Genomic DNA, 12442 nt, shown 5'->3' with positions numbered 1-12442 from the left:
AACTCCTGTACAGTAAAACTGTTAAAATATATAAGTGAGCATCAGAATGCGATGCCCAGTGGGAGGTGGGGGTGAGTAGGAGCAGGACTGCTGGCCTGTGCCCGAGATCCTGCCGTGGCAGAGGAGGGTGACTGTGCTGGAGGTCTCCTCCCTGTCCACGTCTCTCTGAGGAAGTGTGGCCCTGCTTGGGAACACCCTCCACCACTTGGTAACTTTTTGCCCTCTGCTGTGTCTCTGCCCCTAAGTGTGTGTGCACGTCCTCTGGCTCAGGCCTCCACATGCACATCCCTGGCCCTACAGGGCCTTCCCCTCCCCGAGGCCAGAGGCAGGTGGGCTCGGCCCCCCAGAGAGTGCCACCTCCTGGGAAGCCCTTCCCCTGGGTTTCCTCCACCTGGACTACATCCCTAGATCTATCTAGATTTAGCGATATGCAAGTAAATCTAGATATGCAAGTCAATCCTAGAACAGGGCGTGGTTCAATATGTGAGATCCCGGGAGTTCTCCAGGAACCTTTGATGAGAGGCTCACTCTCGTGGTGTTTGGGGACTTTCCTGATGACAGAGGGCACGCCTTTTCGTTGTTTCTTGTACCTGATCCAGCATCCCTGAAAGGCCCTTTCCTGAAGCATCCCCTTAGGGTAGGGGTCTGCCTCGTGGCTTGGTGCTGCCACCCTGCATCCTATCCTCCAACCCAAGCCCCGGGGTCTGGTTCAGTGGATTTCTGATCTCAGCATTCTGGTGGCAGCCACACTCAGCTCCCAGGCCCACGAGAGAGCCAGACACCTGGGCGAGATGGAGGGACATCTGGCCCTGGGGACTAGTCTAGTGGAGCCCTCATGGCCTGTCACCCGTAGCACATGCCTCCGGGGCCAAAAACTAGAACCCTGCCTGCATTTGCCCCAAGGTCGGAAGGTGGCTTCCTCTGCTTTGGGAGGGGATGGTTCCATGTCACAGGAACTGGATTGGGACTCGGCAGCCTTAGGCAGTGCCTCCAGAGACGGGGAAGTGGTAATTGGGGTTCCTAGTGAATCACGTTCCTTTGATTTCTTTTCCAGAGAAAAGAGAAGATTTTATCTGAGGATCTGTCAGGCTCTTGCTTATGATTGACGCTGGCACTTCTTGGAAAGTCCCGTGTTTTGTGGGAACCGTCGGCTCCTGCTCTGAAGGGGCTCTGTGCTTTGGCACACTCCGCGTCACTTCTGTCAGCTCCAAGACCGTGTTTATCGCAGCCTTATTAGTTCCAAGTGCCCAACTCCCCGTTTTGCATCTTGAATGTGATGTCTGTCAGTTTTTCGGATTTCTCCTTTGATCCCCAGCTGGGAATTCCTGCGAGACAGACACCGAGGCTCACACTTTCAGGAGACAGCTTTCCTCTCAAGTGCTTGGCTCCTCCTAAGCCGCGGGGGACAGAAGCCCTGGCTGGTGGCCAAGCCTGCACCTGCCTTGGTCTCTCCCTCTCACCCTCCTGGGATTTCAGTTGACGGCCAAGGGGATGATGACATGGAAGTGTCACCTACACCCGGAAGCTAGTGCCCACCACAGTGCAACAAAGGTGTGCCCCAAACTCCTCCTGCCCACCGTGTGCATGGCCACCCTTGAGACACCTGAGCTGCAGGCCCTGGTCCTGCAAGTCCCACTACACTCTCATTTTCAGAAACCACCTGGGAAATTCCATGTGAGCTCTTTCTGATTGTCACAACTCAAAAGAAAGGAGGAGCTGGTCTCTTCAGCTCCATGCAGACAGCTGCTTACGAGGCCAGGCTGGCGCCACGTGTGCCAGGGAAGGGGACGCGTAGGACCTTCCGCGGCCTCCCAGCACTCAGACCCTCCACATCCCAACAGCTGGCTGCCTGGAGACTGCTTCTCCCTGCACAGCACCTTCACCTTCTCTCCGCCTCTCTTGCCATAGGAAGCCCGGCCAGGGGCCCAGCAGAGCTGGGTTGGCAGCCGCCATCACGCCTTCCACACAGAGGTCCGCAGAGAGACCTGGCTGGAGCCTGCACACTGGCCTCTGGGAAGCTGCTGAGATTTCGGGCCTCGCTTGCACGGTCCTGGTTTTCCTCTGCCGGCTACACAGAATGAATGACAGACCAAGATTCTTTTTTTTTTTTAATTTAAAGAACTGAAAATCATATTCAGCTCTAATTTATGTATTTTGCGATACATGCTGGAGTTACAAAAGTGGAAATGTTTAGTCTGCACTCATTTCAGTAAGAAGCAAAGAGCCAGGAACCGGGTGAGAGAACAGCAGATCCTCCATCTGGTGCTGAGGTCTGTAGCCCCTCCTCCCCCACATGCCTGCCTTGTTCCTGGGCACCTAACTGTCCCTTCCTGGGCTGCGAGAGCTTCAGACATTGCTGGCATGTGGTCCCTTCCCCCAACATTCAGCAGAGGGCTCTGCTCAGAGTGTGGATTTGGATTGAATGTTATTTTGGGGTGGGTGGCTATAATAGCTAAGAACCATCACAAAGCAATTACTGGAAGCAGGAATATTTTATCATCCTAATCGCAGGGAAAAACAACACTCATTTGCTGTTTTTTTTTTTTTAATAAAACCTTTATGTTCACTCCCAGAGACCAGTGCTGCAGTCTGTAGTTTATTCCTAGATCTTTGCAAACAGGACTCATCTGACTTCATCAACCCATAATTTGTTTGCACATTATTTTGGAAGTTTTTTGGGATAAGTTAAAATTTAAAAAACTAATTGATGCAAGCTTGTTTCTAAGTTAAGTTATTAGGCAGTTAAGTTATATATGGCTTCTCAAATATCCATCCTTAAAGAAAATAAAGCGTATGGGCCCTGCCAGGGAGTAAAACTTGATTTGGTTTCACTTGGAGCCAAATATATCTTCAGATAAAGCTGCATGAGCCGGAACATTCCATCTAGCTCCTGGCACCGAGCGGGCATCAGATCTGCACTGAATAAATGGATGCATATATTTGTTGGTGTTTTCCATCTCATTATGGCCACGACTTAGTATTTTTAAAATAATCATTTTGCCCAAACATTAACCAATATGTTGCAACAGAGCAGAGGAACAGTCGGCAACAGGGCATGCTTTCGCGAATTTCTCATCTTCTGGAAGTGAAAGGGCTGTTTCTATTTTTAGTTTTCTCCCTGGAGGATGGGCTCCTGGTCTGGGTGCTCTCCCCGTCTGCCTCGAGGGGAGCAGAGCAGAGCCTCCGGACCCTTCCCCAGCATCCACACCCCTCGTTCACAGCCATCCGAGAGGGGGAAAAGCCTCTCCCTTGACGGCTTTGAGCACTCTCCTGGCCTGAGACAGAAGCCTGTGACCTGGGCAGGCAGGAAATGGGACCCCTCCCAGCTCCAGTCCCGCAGATTCAGTCCACCCGGGCCTCAGGGCCTCCTCTCAGCACCCGGGAGCCCGACAGGTGGAGCATTAAGCAGAGGCTGTCACGAGGGTCAGCAGGGAAGCCGCCACAACTGGCCATCTGCCCAGATCTCTTGACTTCAGCACGTGGATGACGCCGCGTGCTGGATGAGCTATGGTGGTAAGTGGGAGTCAGAGGACCCCGGGACAGGCCATCACCAGGCCGGCAGAAGTTACTCTGCTTCCTGGAGAAAGGGGTGTGCTGGCAGCACCCCCTGCTTAGAAGGGGCATGCCAAGGAGCGCTGGGCAGAGGGGGCCACTGGGCACAGGATTTCACAGCAGGGGTCAGCGGATGTGCAGCCCCGAGGCTGGCAGATGTGCTGGGAATGGAATTTGTGTGTTTTACCCATTATAGCCCTTCCTGTTCTGTCGCAGCGTCTTCTATTCTGCAAGAAGTTGTTCTAAGCTGTACAGAGCTCACTTCTCCTGGGCAGAGGGGGCCGTGCTGCGTTCAGGTGTTGGTGGCTGTGTTCTGCAGTGTCTGCATCTGCTCTGCCTGGGGGCAAGGGGGAAGGGAGGGGTATCGAGGGACTCTGCTCTCCTGGCTTTCAGAAGCTCCCCTCCCAGCCTCCCACCTGCCCCAGAAAGGCTGTGGACCAGGGAGGACGTCCCAGAGGTCTGGAGCTGTCTCCCTGGGCTGCACTTTTCTGATTCTTTGGATAGTCATTGCTGCCTTAGAAGCAGTGAACACAAGTTTAGATGAACGTTTTCCAAACTGGCATAGTACAGTCCTTAAGGAGGAGGCATTGGACCACAAAATTGAAGCAGGTTCTCCCTTGCAGGGCATCCCAGAGTCCTCCAAATGCTCTTGGCAGGGGTCATTCCAGTGAGGTGTGCACTTCGGAATGTGCTGGCCCCAGGAAGGCCTCTGTCTTCACAACGTGTCTATGACCAACCCGCCCCAGCTGGCGTGTGGAGCTGGCAGTCAACCCTGCAGTCTCCCTGGCAGCCGACCACTGGACGGCAGTGGCAGCTGCAGTGGGCCACAGCTGCCTTGGTGGCACCCAGAGAAAAGACCTCCTTGCGTCGGCTGTAAAGGCAGTGTCCTTGGCGTCAGCAAAGGCCCACTTGCTAGTTTTCATGTGCAACTGGGGCTCGTTGTTTTTTTTCATATCCTTCATTATATTTTCTCACTTTCTAATTGTTAGCTTTGGGAAGTATTATTTTATTGGACAACCGTGGCTTTCTTCATCCATTCTCAGGGTCTATTACTTTAATTCCGTCTATAACATTTTATGTCATTTGGAGTGTACTTTATTTCTCCTAGTTTTTTTAAGATAAACACCTAATTCATTTTTATTCATATTTTTAAATAATAGAAGACTCCAAAGCTATGAATCGTCTCTGAGTTCAATGTCAATTAAATTCTATGAATTTTGATGTGTGCTTTATATTTTTTTCTCTTTTTTCAGTAATCCAGTTTCAAGTGTTTACCTCTTTGGCACAAGAAACACATTTTCAGAGGCATGTTTTTGTTGCATTTTAAGCAAGAGATATTAATTGTGCCACATAATGGTAAGTGCTGTAGAGCATAAATGTGCAACAAGGCACAGGGCTGTCCAGGCCCTGGATGCCAGGAGCTGGATGCTAGGCAGACACCCGGGTGCCCATGGGGAGGTGTCCCAGGAGAGACAGGGGAGGTGCTAGGGGACATGGGTCTCCTGGGTGGTGGAGGCAGCCTTGGGGCTTGCTGGGGCCCAGCGTCTGCAGGCACTCACCTTGTGCAGACCGTTGGACCTGTGCAAGGTGCAGAGGCTGCTGGTCCTCACGGCAGACTGTAAAGCCATTGGCATCACCACCACCTCCACTTTCAGATGGGGAAACCGAAGCACGGGAGGGGAAGTGCTGGCCCCGGTCAGAAGCTAGCGAGCCACAGTCAGGGCTCAAGCCGGAAGCCTGCCGAGGTGTGCGGCGGTGCTGCTCAGCACTGCCCTTGAAGTCGGTATGGTGGTCACTGGATCTGACCTCCCACCCTGCTCTCCTTTTCACAAGGAGAAGGGGAGTCGAGGAGAGGCCTTGCTGCTGTCCATCACTGTTCACTGTCCCTGGCTGGTGCAGCAGGGGCCAGAAGCTCTGGGCTCCCAGGTGGGCCCTCTGCACACTGGGCTGGGGACTCCCTTCTCCGACCCTGTCATCTTGAGCAGCCAAAGTCTCAGCCGTGTTTCCCCACAGCAGTTACTGGCCACAGTCTACAGCCAGGGGCAGATTAGAGGGCTGCTCACAGGGTGGTGGAGCCAGCTTGGGCCACGCCCTTGGGAGGTGGCACAGGGAGGTGAGGGGCAGGAGAGGCGCAGGAGCACCAGGCTCCTCAGGGGCCACCCAGCACACCTTCCTTCCCTCCCTTCCCTGTGGCAGGCCAGCTGGGCTCCCAGCCCTGCCCTGTGGCTGAGAAAACAGGCCCTCCCTGAGGTTAGGGACCTGCCAGGCCCCGGTGAACTGAGCCCCAACTTCTAGACGTCTTCTCGAACCTGCATCCTCCACTTCAGAAGATTCAGGAGGCAGGGCTCTGAGGGAAACTGGGTGGGGCTCCCTGGCCTCTCCCTCCTGGCTGGGTGGGGCTCCCCACCATCTCCCTCCTGGATGGCTGGGAGGCTCTCTTTCCTGCTTATGGTCTGAAGTGTTTGTAGAAAGTTCTTCTGAAACAGTCCCATTAACTGAACCCCGTTGGCTGGAAGCCACACCTGTTCTATGGTGGGGTGGGAAAGGGCTGCTGACCTCCCAGGTGGGACCCTGGGAGAGGCTCACTGGGGCAGGGCTGGCATCTGTGCTGCAGAAGGGCTTGTGGCCCGGTCTGAGCTATCAGAGGGCCAGCTGGAAAGTGAGGGGAAGCGGCTGCTGGCCATATGGGGAACAGACAGCGTCCGACGAGGCACCTTACTGCAGCAAATGCTCATGTCACTCGGAGCATGTGCCCCGTCGGTCTCTCCCCACATGGGTAAGCTCTTTATTAGATTATTTAACAACTGAGCTTGTTGTTAGCTTTGCCATGAATCACTTGAATAATGCACATGACTCAACCTTTAGGTGTGTTGAGACACATTTTTGCAATAAAGATATCGAGTTCATCCAAACAACTACTTCCTAAGGCTCTGTCCCTCCGTGGGGCTTCACTGATGGGGTATGGGAAGACAGCGGTTGCCCTGAGTGTCTCCGTGAACTCTGGATGCCAGGCAGAGGCCACGACCCCTCCACGGGCTCTTGGGCAGCTTCACACTCTCCAGCCCCGACTGATGGATCCAACGACTCGGCGTTGTGCTGTGAAGCAGCTCGAGGAACCGCACTCAGGCGGAGGAACGAGGGCAGGCTGCGTTTAGGATCTAAAGCTCTTCATATGGTTCTCAGGAGCGAGTCCTCAGAGAGAGCTGAACTGTGGTGGTCAGACACTGAGCCCCTGCTCCTGGGGATGATTCCGACCACCATGTTCCCTCCGCCCATGATGAGCGGAGGCCACAGGCCTGGCACGGAGGGCCTCTCCCGACTCTCAGCCATGGGGAGCTCCCCTGCAGGCCTCACAGGTGGCCTGGGGTGTGGCCGCCTGAGGCCCTCTGCCCGGCTGGCGCTCTGGGCCCTCCCAGGCTGGAGCACCTCGGCCTTTGCTTCTCTGAGCCTCTGTCCTGTGTCGGGGGAGGCACAGCGAGTCGAGGAACCGTGGAAGTGGCTCAAAGTATACGGAGATCTCTTCCAGACGTGGTCTTGCTCTCCCCGTTGGCTTTCAACATGCGCCTCTGGGGTGGACACTCCCAGCTGGCAGGGCACCGACACAGGCACACGTGCCCCCGTGAGAGGAAGAGAGGGGGCGGAGGGGCTTCATGTTGGGGTGGAACATCTCAGAGGGCAGGGGAAGGCCTCCGAGGCCCTGCTCCAAGACCTGGGCATCCACCTCTGTGTGCCCTTGGCCTCAGGCTGCCCTGGGAGGTGGGGGAGAGGCTCGGCTGCCTGGACAGCATGCCACACCCTGGCTAGCCAGAGCAGCGGGACACAGCCTCTCACGGCTGTGTAGACCAGCTGTCTGGAGGAGGTGGCAGCAGGGTCGCGCCCCCTGAAGGCTCTTGGGAGGGTCCTTCCTGCCTCCTTGGCCTCTGGTGGCCCCAGGAGTCCCCATCTCTGCCTTCACTTGGCCACAGACCCACTTTTGTACCTTGGCCCTGTGTCTTACGAGGACACAGGTCTTGAGACATAGGGCCACTTTGGATGATCCAGAAGATAGATCCCATCTAGGGATCCTTATCTTAATCACATAGTGAAGAACTTTTTTTCCTAACAAAGGCACATTCACAGGTTCAGGTAGGTACATGATTGTCCCAATGGCAGACAAGAGGGCCCTAGCAGGCAGAGGTGGGTGAAGGTCCACACAGGATGTCACGCAGTGGAGGCCAGGCTGCCCATGCGATGCGCCTCTGCCCTGCATGCACCTGGGCCGCCGAGAGGGCCCTGGACAGTTGTGCTCCTCCAAGCCCAGGGAGGACGGCCTCACGCACCCTCTGCACAGCGCGTGGTCCATGGTGGAAGGCCAGCTGCATGCTCACGGCTGCACTTCATGCCCACTAGGCCCCTTCGGCCCGTGAGGAGGACAGCAGTGCCCCTGGCTTCTGGAGCTGTCACAGGACGGACGGGCTTCCCAAAGTGTCTTCTCTAGGATGGACCTCTGCTCCAGGGACCCTCCCTGGTGCCCCAGTCCCACAGAGGGTCTAACATCCTCTGCCAGAAATGCCCACGGCTCCTGGCTCCACAGAGCACCCGAAGCCCGCATGCTGAGCTGTGGGCGTGCTCCTGCCGAGGGGCAGCAGGTGGGCTGCCGGTGTGCTCCTGCCGAGGGGCACCGCTGTGTCTCTGTTACTCACTCAGAGGATTTTGAGGTGCCCTCGCTGTGAGCCACCTGGACAGAGGACCCAGACCCGCGTTGGTGAACTTGAGCCTCCATGAATGTCTGGCTGGCTTATCTCACAGGACTCATGGAGCACATTTTCCCAGGGCCTGGGGAAGAAGATGGTCAGCAGGCGTAGAAGGAAGAGACCACACTGATGACACAGGAGCCTTTGAGAGTAGCCCAGAGGGAGGGTGAGACCGGCCGGAGCTGGACTGGGCTGGAGTGGGGCATCAGGTGAGGCCAGCAGGAGAGCTGGGGCCAGGGAGGGACACCTGTCAGGAGGTCACTGCCGTGGCCCTGTGTGAGGGTGGAGGCAGCGTTGTCCTGGTGACAGCTCCACATGCCCTGGTCAGGGTCAGGCTCTCCCTGGCCTGTGGCCTTGGCTTCCTGTCCCCTTACCTGTAGACTGACTTCCTTGCTAGCAGTTTGTTGGATTCCGCGGTTCTGATCAGGTTAGCCATTTGCACCTCTCGCCTGGAGTGTGAAGGTCATTTGTTCTTGGTGTGACCTTCGGTGCGGTCAGCTCTGGTCTTCCACGTTGCCAGGGTCCTCTGTTGGCTCCGTCGCCATTCCTTTCTCACCCTCCTTTGGATTATTAAACCGTTTTCCTGGTATTTTGTTTGACCCCTTCTGTTGATTCCCAGTGATTTCTTTCTGTGCTTCTGTTACAGCTGTAGAATCACAGCATGCGTCGTGGCCCAGCGGCGTCCGGGAGGAGCTTGCCCTCGACCACAGGGCCCAAGACTGAGAATCTGGACTCCTCTGCAGTTTTACTTCAAAGACATACAAGCCTGCTCTTCGTTGCTCTTAATTTACCAGTGCTTGCCTTGAAGTCATCAAAAGGAAAGAGGACTGCCCACCCACCCACCCCCTGGGCCCCTCCTGGAGGGTTCCTGCAGCTCTGCCTCCTCTGGATAAGAGCCCCGATGGCCTTCTGGCCCACGAGTGCGTTGGCTGCACACTCTCCCCACTCCCACTCTTTGGGAAATGCCTTTGTCCCCCTTCGTTGGGTCCATTTGTCTTGGGGTGGCAGGATTTATTCTCAGCTCTGGACACATCGTTCCTTGTCCTCTGACAGCTTTGTTCCGCATGAGAAATCCATGCTGCTCCTTCTCGGGGCTCTCCTGTGCATGATGGATATTTTTCTCCTGATGGTTTTTAGATTTTTCTTTATCTATGGTTTTCATGAATTCAACTATGATGTGCCTAGATGTAATTTTATTTGAATTTATTATATTTGGCATTTATTAAGTTTCTTAAATTTGTGGGTTTTTTCCCCATCAAATTTGATAAATTCCCAGTGACTATATCTTATCTTGTTCTCCACCCCGTGATTCTTTTCTCCTTCGGGAAATTTATTTCTGCATGTCATAGATGACTTGAAATTCCCCCAATGTTGCTGACTCTATGTTTGCTTATGTTCCAGCAATGTTTTGGATTTTTTTTTTTTTTATTTTAGAAAACTTTTACATTTGTGGAATTACTGCAAAAGGACCACGTCCCTCCAGCTGCACGCGGGTTGTCCTACATCAGTTTGGTCACGGGGCACAGTTGCCAACAGGTCTCCACACATTGTTACTAGTCTCTCGACACATTGTTACTAGTCTCCCCACACACGCCATCCCGTCTACCCCAGGAGCCCATCTGGAATGCGGTCGTGCATCCAGCTGTCCTGTCCCTATGGTCTCCTCTTGATGGTGACGCTTGCAGATCCACCTTGTTCATGGCGACCTTCGACTGGTCAGGTATCCTGGGAGCTCCCTGCAGTGGTCAGGCCAGGTAGTATGTCTAGAGGAAGACAGCGAGGACGAGGTCCCTGGTGTCCCTGCTGTCCTGACTCCTCACTGCCCATGCTGTCTTGGTCCAGAGTGAGGGGGGTGGGTCAGTTTCTGCAGGTGGCTACTGTTTCTTTCCCTCCACTTGCAAACTGCTGTCCTTTGGGGAGTCACTTAGGCACAGCCCACACTTGAGGAGCCAGGGACACCCCACAGAGGGTCTTCCACACAGGACACAGTTGCTCTCTCCAATTGATTTGCTTATTCACTTCATCATGTATTATTGTCTGGGTGGCTCCTGGGTATGCATTTCATACTCTGGTTATACGGGGTGGTATTGATTTTCCTGCTCCAATCACCCTAGCTTTGGTGACGGGGAGTTCTCCCGACTGATCCCTAATCCCTCTGCCCATCCCCATCGTGGGGTTGGTTGGAACACGTCCTCTCTGGGGCTCTTCCTGTGTGTTTCCTGCCCCTTGTTCACACACACGTCTGTTCTGCTGCCGTCTGTGGCCCTCGGTGTCTGCGCCTCATAGCCCACCAAGGCTGTCCTGTGCGCTTCACAATGTGTGCAGCAGGTTTTCTCTCTTCTGAAGCTTCGATCCCTTCTGCCGATTCTCTTCTGTGGGTCTCTCTGCAGGGAAGCCATCGTGGGCTTGAGCTTCCAGACACCGTGCCCTGGGTTCGCATTGTCTGCTCAGTCACTCCTACTGCCACCCACTGCGCCTCCTGTTCTGCGAGTTCCTCGCCGTACCTGCTCCCTGCATCTCTTGACCTACCTGCGGCTTCCTGGTGTCTTGGGGTCTCCCCCATGTGGTCTGGGCACCGTCCTGAAGGAAGGGAGATGGAGGTCTGGCTCTCCTTTCCGCTCCTCCCCAGGTGGCGGCAGGCGGTCATTCCTGCTTGCTACAGTGGTCTGAGCTGGCCGGGGATGGCGGCTCCAACCAGGTGGAGCTCACTGTGGTCATCACTGAGGTCAGCCCAGTGGACAGATACTTTTCTGATCTGGGAGGGAGGTGGGCTGAAGCTTCAGATATTTCTAACTCAACATTAAATTCAATCCTAGAAGAACCATGGAATCCGAGCCCAACAAGAAAGAGCAACATCAAAATCTCCCTGACCAGCCTGTGTCTAGCAATGTTTTGGGGGGCAATCTTGAGGGGACAGTGATTGGAGGAATCCCTGGGCCGATGCTCAGGCTTTGCCTCCGAGGTATTGCAGATGACTCCAGGTGGCACATGTCTCCCCGGGCCCTCCCCGTCCCCGGCCATGACCCTGCAGGTCTGCGAAGCTTCTGCACCTAAGCACTTGTCCAGCTGTGGCGCCCGCCGCGGGTCTGCCGTCCACCGTGAGGCTCTTCAGTTGCTGAATTCAGTCCATCGAGCTTCCTTGCCTCTGCCACTCTTTGTCAGCTCCTGTCTTAATTTTGTCTGATTTTAAATTTCTATTGCTAATTAGTGAAAGGCATTAAGGGTGATTTTTGCCTCTGATTTTAAAACTACTTTGCACTAGGGGGTATGCATCCTGGTGTCCAGAGTCACCAACTGATCAAGGTGGTGGTCAAGGGGACACTAAAGAGGGAGGTCCTCCCACTCTTTCCCACATGGTGATGCTCTTCTCAAATACGACTGAGCCAAACAGAAAATCCCAGGTAACAATAAATGAATGACTCTACAAAATTAGTTCTTTTTTAGCACACTCAGTTTTGAATATAAGTTATGAATGGCGCAGTGACCTTCATAGGAAGTAGAGAGTAGGGAAACAGAAACCCGCTGCTTGGCTTCCACTGTCAGGATCCTAGGATGGTTGTGCTCAGTGTCCTTTATTTTTTTAAATTTTATTCTAATCAACAGATACTATTTGTACCTACTTCCGGGGTGCAATGTTGTAATTCAAACCCGTGCACAGCCTAGAAACCCCAGGCAGGGCCATCGGCACATCCATGTCCTCAAGTACCATGTCCATGTGCGTAAGGACTTGCATAGATGTCATTACCCTCCTGCACTCTGGGACGTCAGAGTTACTTCGTGTCTAGCTGGACTTTGGTCCTCATTACCCCCTATTCTTCCCACCCTCCCAGGCCTCTGGTGATCTCCATTTTACTTTCTTCTTCAATGTAATCAACATATTTTTTAGCATCCACTATTTAACAAGAATCTTACAAACTGAATGTAATTTGAGTACTTAAAATACGCAAGTTTATTTAGATACATCACTGCATCATGAATTTGTTTCTGAACTTTTCAAGTTCCATTTTTGTGAGATGGATGTCAGTAGAATACCAAAACCAGTGTCTAAAAGTCCTTTGGAGCTTTCTAAAATTGATTAGTAACATGGGGAAAGCAGTGTTGGTGGAGGGTGGCACTCGGCCTCTCAGTCTCTCCTTGATTTAGCTAAGAACTGAGAC

The 12442-nt window shown here is 53.9% G+C and overlaps 1 long non-coding RNA gene across 1 annotated transcript; it reads left to right on the top strand.

Moving 5' to 3' along the window:
- Positions 1–2897: 2897 nt before the first annotated feature.
- On the top strand, positions 2898–9574 carry LOC124095624 (uncharacterized). The gene is made up of 2 exons (XR_006852541.2): positions 2898–3513; positions 8932–9574. It is a non-coding gene; the product is annotated as an uncharacterized LOC124095624 (long non-coding RNA).
- Positions 9575–12442: the final 2868 nt, after the last annotated feature.

The sequence above is a fragment of the Marmota monax genome, unplaced genomic scaffold (assembly GCF_021218885.2).
Source record: "Marmota monax isolate L192 unplaced genomic scaffold, Marmota_monax_Labrador192_F-V1.1 WCK01_AAM20220418_F8-fsc00076, whole genome shotgun sequence".
Lineage (NCBI taxonomy): Eukaryota > Metazoa > Chordata > Mammalia > Rodentia > Sciuridae > Marmota > Marmota monax.
The sequence above is the reverse complement of the archived record's forward strand: the minus strand, read 5'-3'. Positions and strand labels throughout refer to the sequence as shown.